Source organism: Mustelus asterias, chromosome 10 (assembly GCF_964213995.1).
Source record: "Mustelus asterias chromosome 10, sMusAst1.hap1.1, whole genome shotgun sequence".
Taxonomy (NCBI): domain Eukaryota; kingdom Metazoa; phylum Chordata; class Chondrichthyes; order Carcharhiniformes; family Triakidae; genus Mustelus; species Mustelus asterias.
Genome location: NC_135810.1, coordinates 53,360,414 through 53,375,306, shown reverse-complemented (window position 1 = coordinate 53,375,306; position 14,893 = coordinate 53,360,414).

Sequence of the window (14,893 nt, the reverse complement as noted above, 5' to 3'; positions counted from 1 at the left end):
CACCATGTGCCACCGACCGTTCCAGCTCTGAAAGGAGACAGTGCAACACCTGTGCCACTTGTTGCAGGATCTGGTACCTTGGGGCAGGGTGGACATCCACTCTCGGTGGCTGTCAAATTGACAGCCGCTTTAAACTGTTGTGCCACGGGCTCCTTCCAGACTCCCAGCGGAGTTGTATGTAGCATTTCACCATCAGCTCTCCATACCTGTGTCAATGAGGTCATGAATGCCCTTATGCCCGGGTTGGCCAATATGTCAAATTTCACCTGGATCAGGCTCAACGGGAACCCTGGGCTGCAGGATTCGTGGCCATTGCAGGTATGCCCAATATGCAGGGGGCTATAGACTGCACCCACATTGCCCTCAAGGCCCTGGTCAGGAATCCACGATGATTCATCAACAGAAAGGGGTTCCACTCCCTAAGTTGGTTTGTGACAAGGTGAAATCACGCACGTCTGCACCAAAAGCCCCGGCAGCGTGCATGACAGTTTTATTCTGAGGAGCTCAGACATACTGGAGGCCTTTGAGAAGGAGCCCAGGGTGCAGGGATGGCTCATGGGTGACATTGGTAACCCGCTTTGGACTTGACTGATGACTGGTGCGGAGACCTGAGACTGAGGTGGACACCTGCTGTAATGAGGCCCATGTTGTCACCCGCTGTATAATAGAGGTGCATCGCGCTCCTGAAAATGCGGTTCCAGTGCCTGGACCACTCTGGCGGGGCCCTACAATACAGCGCCCCCCTGATTTCTTCCACCATCGTGGTGGTGTGCTGTGTCCTTCACAACCTGGCGCAGCAGAGAGTTGACTTACTGGAGGAAGAAGACGTGGAGGCTGACCCGCCGGGCGTCGCTGGGGAGGAGGCTGCCCAGCAGGAAGAGGAGGAGGAAGAGGAGGAGGACCACACCGAGTAACACCACCCAGACGCTGGAGGGCTGGCAGCAAGATTCAGACATGCGAGGGCGATGAGGGAGGACCTGATCACCAGGTGCTTCGCTTACAAGGGGCCTGTGTTTCTGCTCGTGGGTTCCATTCTGCCCCCACCCCCAAATCCTACTGTTTCCTGAAACATTGTAACACCAGAGTGGTGAGCCTGGGTATGCTGTGTTAGCAAGTTTCTTTGGCAGGCAGGAGGTTGACATCAACTCGCTCAGCACCATGATGATGATGCCCTGGTGCAAATTAGTCTGACTCCTACCTGAGCTCCATATGCATGCTGGCACCTGGGCCCACGTCTGTGTAGTGAGTAAGGGATCAGTGAACCCCCATACAGGAGTCCCGGGGCAGGTGGAGTGGGGGAGGGGAGGGAATCATTCGTGGGTTCTGGGGAACCAATGGCTTCATTTTCTCAGTGACACAGCATTGAGGGGCCTCCCCAGCTGACATCAACATGAAGGATCCCACCGGCGACTGTCAGGGTAACTGCATCCCCGTTCGAAGCAAATCTGAGACAAATTAGTCACAGGTGGGTGGTGAAAAAACATTTATTGTTTACAATAAGTGTCTAAATAAAAAGTGCCAACAGAAAAACGTGTGAACAGAAAACTGTAAGGTGCTTAAAAATCTATGTAACCAGTGCAGCTCTTCACCTGTGCCATCTCAGTGCAACTACAACTTCCTAACCTTACGTGGCTTACCACGATGTCTTTGTGTCTCCCCAGAATGTACATCCGAAGTGGAGGGGGCCAGCTGCCTACCTTGCCCCATGGCCTGTGATGTGCTTGGTGGGCATCCTCTGGAGGGCCTGGACCTTGAAGGCCTGGCCGCCTTCCAGGTGTCTGGGATGTACCCGTGACACCCTCTTCATCCCGCTGCCCCTGAGATGCCCCGGTGTCAGGAAGGGGGGAGTCAGAAGGTGTAGCCACAGCCACAGTCTCGTGGCTGGAAGGCTCCGGAATAGGCTCCAGCCCTTCCTCTTCCCTTGGGGTTCCTGTGGGCCCCTGGGTCACTCTATGGGATAATGGTGCTTTTGCAGTGAGCTCCAGAAGCTCTGGCGTCACCTGGCCCTACCAAACCTGGAGTCCACCTACGTTCTGCCCATGGTGGTCGAGCTCTCTGTGATGGCCACCTGAGTCGAGGGCCCACCTGTCAATGGCTGCAGCAAGTGCCCTCTGAAAGTGGGCCATGCTCTGCAGTCCCTCAGCCATGACCCTCTGTGACTGGGCCACATTCTCAAGGGCTGCTGCCATTGCCCTCTGTGTCTCAGCTCTGTTCCGCTGGGTCTTGTGCAAGCTCTCGAACCTCTCAGCCATGGGCCGCAGAACCTCGAGAAGCCTATTGAATCCCTCAGCTGTGACTCAGCTGTGGCCCTCTGGGAATCTGTTGTGACTCGGCCATCACTTGGAGCCTGCCACTCATGGTGAGGAATCCCTGCCCTTGGCTTTCCACCGCGGATGCAACCCTTGCAGCGTTGGCCTGGGAACCACGCAAAACAGGCAATAGCTAGTCCGTCTGAAAGCTTTGAGATTCCTCCCAACAGCCTCGCAGTCCTTCCAGTGTGGCTGTCAGCGCCTCCTGCATTCCCTGGCTCTGTTGCTGCATCTCCAGCAGCTGAGAGAGAAGCCTGGGGCCAGCTGAGTCCTCACTTCCAGCAGGCCCCCACATGCCAGAGGTCTTGAACGTTCCCTCTTTCACCCGATTTACCTTATCAGATGTGTCGTGCTCACCAGAGAGTGACCCAGAAACTTTAACACTAACTGGACCCACCGATGTGAGAGTATCTGGAATCGTGAGTTGTGAAGTGGAAGCTACACCAAAAAGGTGCCACCCTCGGAGGTCCCTTCACCCGCTTCCTCCAAGGAGTCTTTGGAGCTGTCAGTCTCAGGATGGGCTGGAGCTGTAGTAGGGGCCTCGATTCCAGATGGCTCTGCAGCATCCGGATCTGCTCCTGCAATACTGTACACAAGGTAAGTGCAAGGGAAGGAGAGGAATCTGGGATTCAAAAAACTTGATTCACATTTCTCCATTGAACGGAGAACAAAGCATAAAGAAAATTACAGCATAGAAACAAGCCCTTTGGCCCTCCAAGCCTGCAGCGACCATGTTGCCATCTGAATTGTAACGCCCAACCCTTCCGGGGACCATATGCCTCTATACCCATCCCATTCAAGTATTTGTCAAACTTCTTTCAAAATTTCTTAAAGGTCACGATCATATCTGCTTCCACGACCTCTCCCGGCAGCGAGTCCCAGGCACCCACCTCCCTCTGTGTAAATAAAAATACTTCATGCAGCTCCTTTAAATCTTGCCCCTTGCACCCAAAACCTATGCCCCCTATAATTGACTTAAATTGAATGGAAGATTGACAGGTGTTCACTTCTCGACTCCAGCCCGTCCATGCTGACACTGGCAACTCGGATGTCCTCCTCTCTGGATAGCTCCAGCACGCACTCCTCGAAGGAGGTGAGGACCCGGTGATCAGGATCACCACTCCCTGTCCGCCCTTTCACGAGTGTTATGGGCATTCTTCTCCTGTGGAGATAGGAGCCATGAAATAAATGATGGTGTGACTCCTGCAGAGTATCAAGTGGTGGTCCTCAGAGGGCAAGCGCAGTGGTACTCTTGGGAGTGGGGGGAGGGAGGAGATGCTTTGGGGTCAGGGGCTGGAAGCATGCAGGGTGCTGGGGATAGGAGGATCTGGGGGCGATTTGGGGAAAGATGTTAGATGGGGTTAACCACTCACCCTTGCTGCCCGGATGAGGTCATTGACCTTTTTGTGACACTGCTTCGCAGTTCTGGGGGCCAGTGCCATGGCACTGAGGCAGAAACTGCCTCCCAGGCTGCTTTGCCGTCAGCTCCCCTGGGTTTGCCTCCTGCTGGCTGCTGCCACTGCAGCATTCAGCAACCTGCTGAGGTCACCCTCAGTGAATCTGGGCGCTGACTTTGCCACTTGTTCCTGCACTGTCTGCCTGCCTGTCCATCCTTGGGGTTTTTTGGAGCCTTGTTAGGGCAGATCAGCTGCAGACAGTTTGGGAGAGTATTCCAGCAAGTTAAATTCAGTTTGCTTGTTAGCTTGATGGGAAAGCAAGTGAGCACTTGCAGGTGTGCTGATGTGCATGTTGGTCTGTGCCTCTATGATGAGAGGGAGGTGGCATACAGTGATCGGAGTCATGGGGATCATGGGGAGATGGGGGCCTTGTGCAGGAGGGTCCAAGGTCGGAGGGGGGGTGGGGGGGGGGGGGGGCGGGGAGGTGGAGTCGCTGTCACTCTGCCTGTGATCGGTGGGGGGATGAGAGGGTCCACTGCCACTCTGTCTGCGATCACTGGGGGGATGGGCGTGATCTGTCTGGGTGGCGGGCAGTAAGGGGGTCAGTAATGTTGGGGGGGGTTCCAATGTCCGTGTGGGCCAGGGGAGGCATTATCCAGCCCGGGAGGGATCTGGCAGGGGAGCAGCATTATTTGTTTTTTGTGCGTGCGCAGTTGGAGACTCTGATTGAAGCTGCAGGGTTTTGGGCATGTTAATCCCTGCCCACAGGCTTCTGCAGCGAGGATCGGACGCGAACAACGAGCTCAAAAGACAGATCTGAAATTCTCCATGTTTCAAGTCCGCCCAGCACTTGCGCAAAAAATGGTAAAATACCGCCCAATATTTATCAGACTCTACTATTGTACTTAATTAAATTATAAAACTATCACTCTTTTTACAGGACTCTTCAGTAAATAGTCTTAAATCTCTGAGTAAACAGTGTGCTGCACCCTATCCAAAGATCCCTATTAATATATTTAAACTATTTGTCTGAAAAGACTGGTAATACCTGTTCAATAAGGCTGTTCCTCGGTCTTTTTGGCTGATGTTTCAGGATCTGCAGTTTGTCCATTTGGGCTTCCCCTCTCGTCCAAGGCTGGTTCTGGACTTCGGGTCATCTCACCGGGTGATCTGGTGGGTCTGGTCAGTCCGATGGTACGTGTCACGAGATACAAGGAGCTGGAGATGCTGTGCTGCTTGGCTGTCAGTCGAAGGTGCTCTCTGGAGATGCTGTTGAAGAAAGTGCAAAAGGTGGAGGGAGAACTGGGGCTCCAGGTTGTTCCTGACGGGGTGATTTTACCCGTTGTGCCCGTTTTTGGACGCGGTACAGTGGGGGGTAAAGTGATTAGTGCGATTGCCACCAGTTTGCGCGCCCGTTGCCATTTTACGAGCGCCGGATTTCCGGCGCGGTCAACCTCTCGCCAGAAATGGAGGAGAAGCAAGTTAATGTATTTAAATTTATTTAAATGCTGTTCAACATCTGCTTAGCGAGTCCGGTGCTCAATCGTCCGGGTTCTACTGCCATTATGACCTCGCCAGGAAAGGTTCGTGTCGGCAAGGAATAGACATGCTCCCCATGGGATTGTTTTCGCTGGAAAGGCGGCGGCTAAGAGGGGATCTTATTGAAATATATAAGATGATTAGAGGTTTAGATAGGGTGGATAGTGATAGCCTTTTTCCTCTGATGGAGAAATCCAGCACGAGGGGGCATGGCTTTAAATTGAGGGGGGGTAGTTATAGAACCGATGTCAGGGGTAGGTTCTTTACCCAGAGGGTGGTGAGGGATTGGAATGCCCTGCCAGCATCAGTAGTAAATGCGCCTAGTTTGGGGGCGTTTAAGAGATCCGTAGATAGGTTCATGGACGAAAAGAAATTGGTTTAGGTTGGAGGGTCACAGTTTTTTTTTTTAACTGGTCGGTGCAACATCGTGGGCCGAAGGGCCTGTTCTGCGCTGTAATGTTCTATGTTCTATGTTCTATGAAACGGGAGCAGTCAACTTCGCCTCGCCAGTGGAACTGGAGGCCACAGAGCTCCCCAGGGAGGCCAAGGGCAAGGGATGTGCCCCTTGAGCAGTGCCACCCTGGCACCTGGGCAATGCCAATCTGGCAAAGTGAATAAGAATAAGGAACCTTGGTTCTCGAGGGATATTGGAACTCTGATAAAGAAGAAGAGAGAGATGTATGACATGTATCGGCAATAAGGAACAAATAAGATGCTTGAGGAGTATAAAAAGTGCAAGAAACTACTTAAGAAAGAAATCAGGAGGACAAAAAGAAGACATGAGGTTGTTTTGGCAGACAAGGTGAAGGATAATCCTGAGAGCTTCTACAGGTATTTTAAGAGCAAAAGGATAGTAAGGGATAAAATTGGTGCTCTTGAAGATCAGAGTGGTCGGCTATGTATGGAACCAAAAGAAATGGAGGAGATATTAAATGGGTTTTTTGCATCTGTATTTACTAAGGAAACTGGCATGGAATCTACGGAAATAAGGCAAACAAGTCATGGAACCTATACAGATTAAAGGGGAGGAGTTCGACAGGAGCAAAGAAGAGAGGAGCGATTTGTGTGTTCAGCTAAAGGGGTAAGAAATTGATTATTTTAACTTACTTTTTCACGGGGTTTGTCGTTTTAGGAGTTTAGATTTGAAAAGCGGAAGTAGGCCGCCGCGGGGCGACCTGGGAAGGAATTTAGTTTTTTTTTAAGCGTGCAGGAGGTTTAAAAAGCAAGCTGCAGTATACAGTGGGCAACGTTGAGAGCGGGCAGTGGAGTGAGAAGGGAGCAGAATGAGAGCTGAAAGGCTTTGGCTCAGCGGGCTTCAGCGTAAACAGGCAGAGGCAGGGTAGGTCCCCCCCTGCAACGTTTAACTCTTATTTCTTCCCCTGCGGATTCTGAGGAAAAAGGGAAATATGAATGTGAAGCCAGCTTGCTGTGCTCAGTGCCGGATGTGGGAGGTCGTGGAGTCGCCTAACCTCCCAGAGGTACATATCTGCGCGAGGTGTATTGAGCTGTGGCTCCTATGGGACCGAGTTAGGGAACTGGAGCTGCAGCTCGAGGACATTCATCTGGTCATGGAAAACAAGGAGGTGATAGATAGGAGTTATATACAGGTGGTAACACCGGGGCCACAAGGATCAGGCGAGTGGGTCACAGTTTGGAAAGAGAAGAGTCAGGTGGATCAGAGTACCCCAGTGGTTGTGCCCCTTAAGAATAAGTACTCTTGTTTGAGTACTGTTGGGGGCGACAGCCCACTTGGGAGAAGCAGCAGTGGTCGTGCCTCCTGTGCGGAGTCCAGCCCTGTAGCAAAAAAAGGAAAGGAAAGGAGTCCGAAGGCGAGTGGGGACTCCACAGTGAGGGGGTCAGACAGGCGTTTCTGTGGAAGAAGTCGAGAAACGCAGATGATGGTTTGCCTCCCTGGAGCCGGGATCAAGGATGTTTCCGACAGGGTTCAAGAAATCCTTAAGTGGGAGGGAGAGGAGCCAGAGGTTGTGGTGCATACTGGTACTGCCGACGTAGGCAGGAAAGGGGAAGGGGTTCTGAAAAGAGAATATCGGGAGTTAGGTGGGAAGTTAAGTAAAAGGAACACGAAGGTCGTAATCTCAGGATTGCTACCTGTGCCACGAGACAGTGAGGGAAGGAACGGAATAAGGTGGAGGATGAATGAGTGGCTGAGGGATTGGAGCAGGGGGCAGGGATTCAGGTTCCTGGATCATTGGGACCTCTTTAGGGGCAGGTGCGACCTGTACAAAAAGGACGGGTTTCACTTCAATCCCAGGGGGACCAATATTCTGGCGGGAAGGTTTGCTAAGGTTACTGGGGACGGTTTAAACTAGAATGGTTGGGGGGTGGGAATCAAAATGTGGTGACTGGGAGAGAGGAGGTTAGAGTAAAAGTAAGAGGGGCTGGTCGGCAGTGTGAGAGGGAGGATAGGCAGGTGAAGGGGAAGGGGAGCTCTCAGACCGAAGGGTTGACGTGTGTTTATTTTAACACAAGGAGTATAGTGAACAAAATGGATGAACTCAGAGTGTGGATCGCTGCTTGGAAGTGTGATGTGGTGGCCATTACAGAGACTTGGTTATCTCAGGGTCAGGACTGGGTACTTCAAGTGCCGGGTTTCAGATGTTTCAGGAGGGACAGGGAAGGATGCAAAAAAGGTGGGGGAGTGGCAATGTTGATCAGGGATAGTGTCACAGCTGTAGAAAAGATGGTTGCCACGGAAGGACTGTCTACGGAATCTCTGTGGGTGGAGGTTAGGAACAGGAAGGGGTCGGTAACTTTATTGGGTGTTTTCTATAGGCTGCCCAATAGTAGCAGAGATGTGGAGGAGCAGATTGGGAAGCAGATTCTGGAGAGATGTGATAATAACAGAGTGGTTGTGATGGGAGATTTTAATTTCCCAAATATCGATTGGAATATCCCTAGGGTAAGGGGTTTAGATGGAGAGGAGTTTGTTAGGTGTGTTCAGGAGAGCTCCCTGACACTGTAAGTGGATAAGCCTACAAGAGGAGAGGCTGTGCTTGATTTGATATTAGGGAATGAACCTGGGCAGGTGTCAGATCTATCAATGGGAGAGCATTTTGGGGATAGTGATCATAACTCTATCTCCTTTACACTCGCATTGGAGGGAGATAGGATCAGCCGAGCTAGGAAAGTGTTTATCTGGAGTAAGGGCAACTATGATGCGATTAGGCAGGAAATTAGAGGCATAAATTGGAAGGAGGTTTTCTCAGGGAAATGTACGGAAGAAATGTGCCAAATTTCAAGGAAAATTTGTCTGGAGCTCTGCACGGCAATGTTCCAGTGCGACAGGGGAGTTATGGGAGGTTACAGGAACCGCGGTGCACGAAAGCTGTAACGGATTTAGTCAGGAAGAAAAGAAAAGCCTACAAAAGGTTCAGGGAGCTCGGTAATGTTCGAAATCTAGAAGAGTATACGACGAGGAGAAAGGAACTAAAGAGGGAAATTAGAAGAGCCAGGAGGGGACATGAGAAGGCCTTGGCAGACAGGATAAAGGAAAACCCCAAGGCATTCTACAAGTATGTGAAGAGTAAGAGGATAAGATGTGAAGGAGTAGGACATATCAAATGTGACGGTGGGAAAGTCTGTATTGAACCGGTTGAAATAGCAGAGGTACTCAATGAATACTTTGCTTCAGTATTCACAGTGGAAAAGGATCTTGGTAGTTGCAGCACAGACTTGCAGTGGACTGAAAAGATTGAGCATGTGGGCATTAGGAAAGAGGATGTGTTGGAGCTGTTGAAAAGCATCAAGTGAGATAAATCGCCAGGACCGGATGGGATGTACCCCAGGTTACTGTGGAGGCGAGGGAAGAGATTGCTGATCCTCAGGCGATGATCTTTGCATCGTCAATGGAGACGGGAGAGGTTCCAGAGGATTGGAGGATGGCGGATGTGGTTCCGTTATTCAAGAAAGGGAGAAGAGATATCCCAGGAAATTATAGACCGGTGAGTCTAACCTCAGTGGTAGGTAAGTTGATGGAGAAGATCCTGAGAGGCAGGATTTATGAACGTTTGGAAAGAAATAGTACGATCAGAAGTAGCCAGCACGGCTTTGTCCGAGGCAGATCATGCCTTACAAGTCTGATTGAGTTTTTTGAAGATGTGACTAGACACTTAGACGGGGCAAGAGCGGGAGATGTGGTTTATATGGATTTCAGTGAGGCGTTTGATAAGGTGCCCCATGCAAGACTTATGGAGAAAGTGAAGGGGCATGGGATACAAGGGGACGTTGTTTTGTGGATTCAGAACTGGCTTGCCCACAGAAGGCAAAGCGTGGTTGTAGATGGGTCTTTTTCAGAGTGGATGTCGGTCACCAGTGGGGTGCCCCAGGGATCTGTTCTGGGACCCTTGCTCTTTGTGATTTTTATAAATGGCCTGGATGAGGAAGTGGGTTGGCAAGTTTGCTGATGACACAAAGGTTGGAGGTGTTGTGGATAGTGCAGAGAGATGCTCGCAGTTGCAACGAGACATAGATAAGATGCAAGACTGGGCAGAGAAGTGGCAGATGGACTTCAACCCAGATAAGTGTGTGGTGGTTCATTTTGGCAGGTCGGATAGGATGGAAGAATATAATATTAAGGGTAAGACGCTTGGCAGTGTGGAAGAACAGGGGGATCTTGGGGTCTGGGTTCATAGGACGCTCAAAGCGGCGTCGCAGGTAGAGGCTGTGGTTAAGAAGGCGTATGGAATACTGGCCTTCATCAAGAGGCAATGGATGTTGTCTACATGGACTTCAGTAAGGCCTTTGACAAGGCCCCGCATGGGAGTTTAGTCAGGAAGGTTCTTTAGAAATCGGGAGATAATGCTGCAGCTGTATAGGACCCTGGTCAGACCCCACCTGGAGTACTGTGCCCAGTTCTGGTCGCCTCATTACAGAAAGGATGTGGAAGCCATAGAACGGGTGCAGAGGAGATTTACGAGGATGTTGCCGGGATTAAGTGGTATGCCTTATGAGGATAGGTTGAGAGAGCTAGGTCTATTCTCCTTGGAGAGGCAAAGGATGAGAGGTGACCTGATAGAGGTGTATAAGATGTTGAGAGGTATTGATAGAGTGGATTCTCACAGGCTTTTACCCAGTGCTGAAATGGTTGTCACGAGAGGCCACAGGTTTAGGGTGCTGGGGAGTAGGTATAGAGGAGATGTTAGGGGTAAGTTTTTCACTCAGAGGGTGGTGGGTGCGTGGAATCGGCTGCCGGTAGTGGTGGTGAAAGCGGATTCGATTGAGTCTTTTAAGAGACTTTTGGATAGGTTCATGGAGGTTAGTAAGATAGAGGGATATAGATGAGCCTCGAAGGTAAGGAAATTGTTCGGCGCAACTTGTGGGCCGAAGGGCCTGTTTGTGCTGTAGCGTTTCTATGTTCTATAAATCCCCAGGACCGCACAGGGTATTCCCTCGGACCTTCAAGGAGACTAGTGTTGAAATTGCAGGGGCCCTGGCAGATATATTTAAAATGTCGGTATCCACGGGTGAGGTGCCGGATGATTGGAGAATAGCTCATGTTGTTCCGTTCTTTAAAAAAGGATCAAAAAGTAATGCGGGAAATTATAGGCCGGTAAGTTTGACGTCAGTAGTAGGTAAATTATTGGAAGGAGTATTAAGAGATAGGATGTACAAATATTTGGATAGACAGGGACTTATTAGGGAGAGTCAACATGGCTTTGTGCGCGGTAGGTCATGTTTAACCAATCTATTAGAGTTTTTCAAGGAGACTACGAGGAAAGTGGATGAAGGGAAGGCAATGGATGTTGCCTACATGGACTTCAGTAAGGCCTTTGACAAGGCCCCGCATGGGAGTTTAGTCAGGAAGGTTCAGTCGCTAGGTATACATGGAGAGGTAGTAAATTGGATTAGACATTGGCTCAATGGAAGAACACAGTAAGGAGTCTAACATCACCAGGTTAAAGTCCAACAGGTTTATTTGGTAGCAAGCGCCACTAGCTTTCGGAGCGCTGCTCCTTCGTCAGGTGAGTGGGAGTTCTCTCACTCCCACTCACCTGACGAAGGAGCAGCGCTCCGAAAGCTAGTGACGTTTGCTACCAAATAAACCTGTTGGACTTTAACCTGGTGTTGTTAGACTCCTTACTGTGTTTACCCCAGTCCAACGCCGGCATCTCCACATCAATGGAAGAAGCCAGAGAGTGGTAGTGGAGGATTGCTTCTCTGAGTGGAGGCCTGTGACTAGTGGTGTGCCACAGGGATCAGTGCTGGGTCCATTGTTATTTGTCATCTATATCAATGATCTGGATGATAATGTGGTAAATTGGAGCAGCAAGTTTGCTGATGATACAAAGATTGTATCAGGGGCGGCACGGTAGCACAGTGGTTAGCACTGCTGCTTCACAGCTCCAGGGACCTGGGTTCGATTCCTGGCTTGGGTCACTGTCTGTGTGGAGTTTGCACATTCTCCTCGTGTCTGCGTGGGTTTCCTCCGGGTGCTCCGGTTTCCTCCCACAGTCCAAAAATGTGCACGTTAGGTTGATTGGCCATGCTAAAAAAAATTGCCCTTCGTGTCCTGGTTAGAGGGATTAGTGGGTAAATATGTAGGGATGTGGGGTAGGGCCTGGGTGGGATTGTGGTCGGTGCAGACTCGATGGGCCGAATGGCCTCTTTCTGTACTGTAGGGTTTCTAAGATTTCTAAGATTCTTCTAAGATTGGAGGTGTAGTGGACAGTGAGGAAGGTTTTCAAAGCTTGCAGAGGGATTTGCACCAGCTAGAAAAATGGGCTGAAAAATGGCAGATGGAGTTTAATGCAGACAATTGTGAGGTATTGCACTTTGGAAGGACAAACCAAGGTAGAACATACAAGGTAAATGGTAGGACACTGAAGAGTGCAGTAGAACAGAGGGATCTGGGAATACAGATACATCATTCCCTAAAAGTGGCGTCACAGGTAGATAGGGTCGTAAAGAGTGATTTTGGTACATTGGCCTTTATAAATCAAAGTACTGAGTATAGGAGTTAGAATGTTATGGTGAGGTTGTATAAGACATTGGTGAGGCCGAATTTAGAGTATTGTGTGCAGTTTTGGTCACCTAATTACAGGAAGGACATTAATAAGGTTGAAAGAGTGCAGAGAAGGTTTACAAGGGATGTTGCCGGGACTTGAGAAACTGAGTTACAGAGAAAGGTTGAATAGGTTAGGATTTTATTCCCTGGAGTGTAGAAGAATGAAGGGAGATTTGATAGAGGTGTACAAAATGATGGGTATAGATAGAGTGAATGCAAGCAGGCTTTTTCCACTGAGGCCAGGGGAGAAAATAACTAGAGGACATGGGTTAAGGGTGAGGGGGGAAAAGTTTAAAGGGAATATTAGGGGGGGCTTCGTCACACAGAGTGGTGGGAGTTTGGAATGAGCTGCCAGATGAGGTGGTGAATGCGGGCTTACTTTTAACATTTAAGAAAAATTGGACAGGAACATGGATGAGAGGGGTGTGGAGGGATATGGTCCAGGTGCAGGTCAGTGGGACTCGGCACAAAAATGGTTCGGCACAGGCAAGAAGGGCCAAAAGGCCTGTTTCTGTGTTGTAAAGTTCCATGGTTCTATGGCATCTGGGCACTGCCCACCGGGCAGTCCCAAGGGGCAGGGCTAATGGGGGAGGGGCCAGTGGAGGCGGGGCAACTAGGGGCAGGTTAGTTTGGGCAGGGTTAATGGGGGAGGGGGCCCACTGCCACAATGCAGCGATTGGTGGGGGGAGAGGAAAGGGGCCACTATCTGTGGGGGAGGGAGGGGGTCCGCGATCGGTCTGGACAGCAGGAGGTAGCATGCGCTGTTTCCCGGGGCACATGCCCCCGTGTTTGCCGGGGGGGGGGGGGGGGGGGCGGGGAGAGAGAGGAGGAGGGAGCTACTTCAGGCTGCCTGCACTAGCAGGGGCCTGACAGCTCTCTCTTTTCCCCTGCTACTGCAGCATCAGAGGCTTGCACATACGCAGCATCAGAGACCAGCAGATGCTCACTACCCCGCTCTGCCGGCTTTTGGGCACATTAAGCCCTGCCCACAGGCTTCTGTAATGGGCAACAGGCTTGTTCAGAACTTGTCCAGCAGGGGGACAAAAAACACACCAAAAGTTGGATCTGAAACTCTCCCAGTTTCAAGTCTGCCCAGCACTAAAGACAAAAAAAAGGTAAAATCGCCCCTTTAGATTCCCCCTCTTCGTGTCCTTCTTGAAGATTCTGTGGCCTTTGTCCAATACTAGCCTCAGGTGGGGGGCAGGATGATCCAATGAGGTGCCTATTTCCATGTTTGGAGGTCACAGAACATCGTTTTGAACCATCAACTGTTAAGTGCTGTTTTTGCCATGTTATGTCTCTGGCCTCCTATTGAGCTGCGTACCACCAAGTCTGCGTTGCATTTTTCTAACAAAGCAGGTTCACTGGCGGTGTAAACAGCAGTTTGTTCTGATGCAACGTTGCCATTCGCATCTGGCCAGGCAGTTCCTGCCTGGGGGAAATTGACTGTCCAAAGCCTGGCTGTATGAAAACTGTCTGTTCCAGCTCTGCAGTTTGCAAACTGCAGACTCCAGCTCGGTTTAAACTGGGCTTCCACATTTCAAGTTTTTATCCATGCTCATGAAAAAAATCAATATTTCTGTAACAATCTGACCACAAAATAAAATATACAAGAAGAAATATTGGTGCTTGTGTAAAAATACAACAATATTCATGGGTGATTTTAACCTACATATAAAATGAAAAAATCTGTTCCACACACCAAACGATCTTTCAAGGCATCCTGTAGGAAAGCGCCAAATTCACAGTGCTCAGCTTGTCTCTTCAACACAGCCACAAAATTGCAATGGATTCACTTTCCAATTGCATTCTCTGAAAGAATCAGAAACGTTCAGCGATCATAAGTGGCTTCTGGGCATAATGATTCCTTCGTGCTTCTCACAGCTCTGCTAGGGGATGCTCTGTGGGTTTCTCTGGTTGTATGAGGCTTCTTAATGTCGCAAACATTTTACTCCCTTCAGTACTTAAGAAAACTGCTACTGCTAATTCATCCTCTACCTTATTTGCCTTTCAGTTGGAGTTGAAACACTTCACGTGCAGCATCTAGCTCTCCACATTTTCATTGAAAGGCCCCTTGCCTTAATTGGCCCACCATTTCCTGATTCCTTTGGCAGGTGTTTTTCCCTCCTTTGCATTCTGTAGCCGCTTTTCGGGTGCCTTTTGCTGTTCTTCGCGCACTTCTCGCCACATCTCCCAAGCCGACTGTGCTGCCCTACTTTTCCTGTCAGTTGCCGTCTGCGTCCCCCCGCAACCATTTCCCTCCAAACAGTCCTGGTGGAGAGATCCCTCTCCTATACCTGGCCTTCACCTGTAGCCCAAGTCCCCATGTGACCACTGCTTTCAGCCTTCCCGGCGAGTACTTCTTGCAGCGTCGAATGCGGTCCGAGTCCCCTCATGATTACTACTCCCAATGCCTAGGCCTGTTCCTTGAGCCTACTCCAGTACCTTGGCGATTCCCGCTGTTTTCGGAGTCCAGGACGACAATGTAAATGTTTCTCCCTCTGTCGTTCCTGGGCCTGATGCAGCCGCCACCAGTTTTTATGTTTGGAATCGGATATTAAAACTAGTAAAAGACCACAAAGTCAGTGGTAGTAAACTAACTGGAACAGTTTATGACAATAATC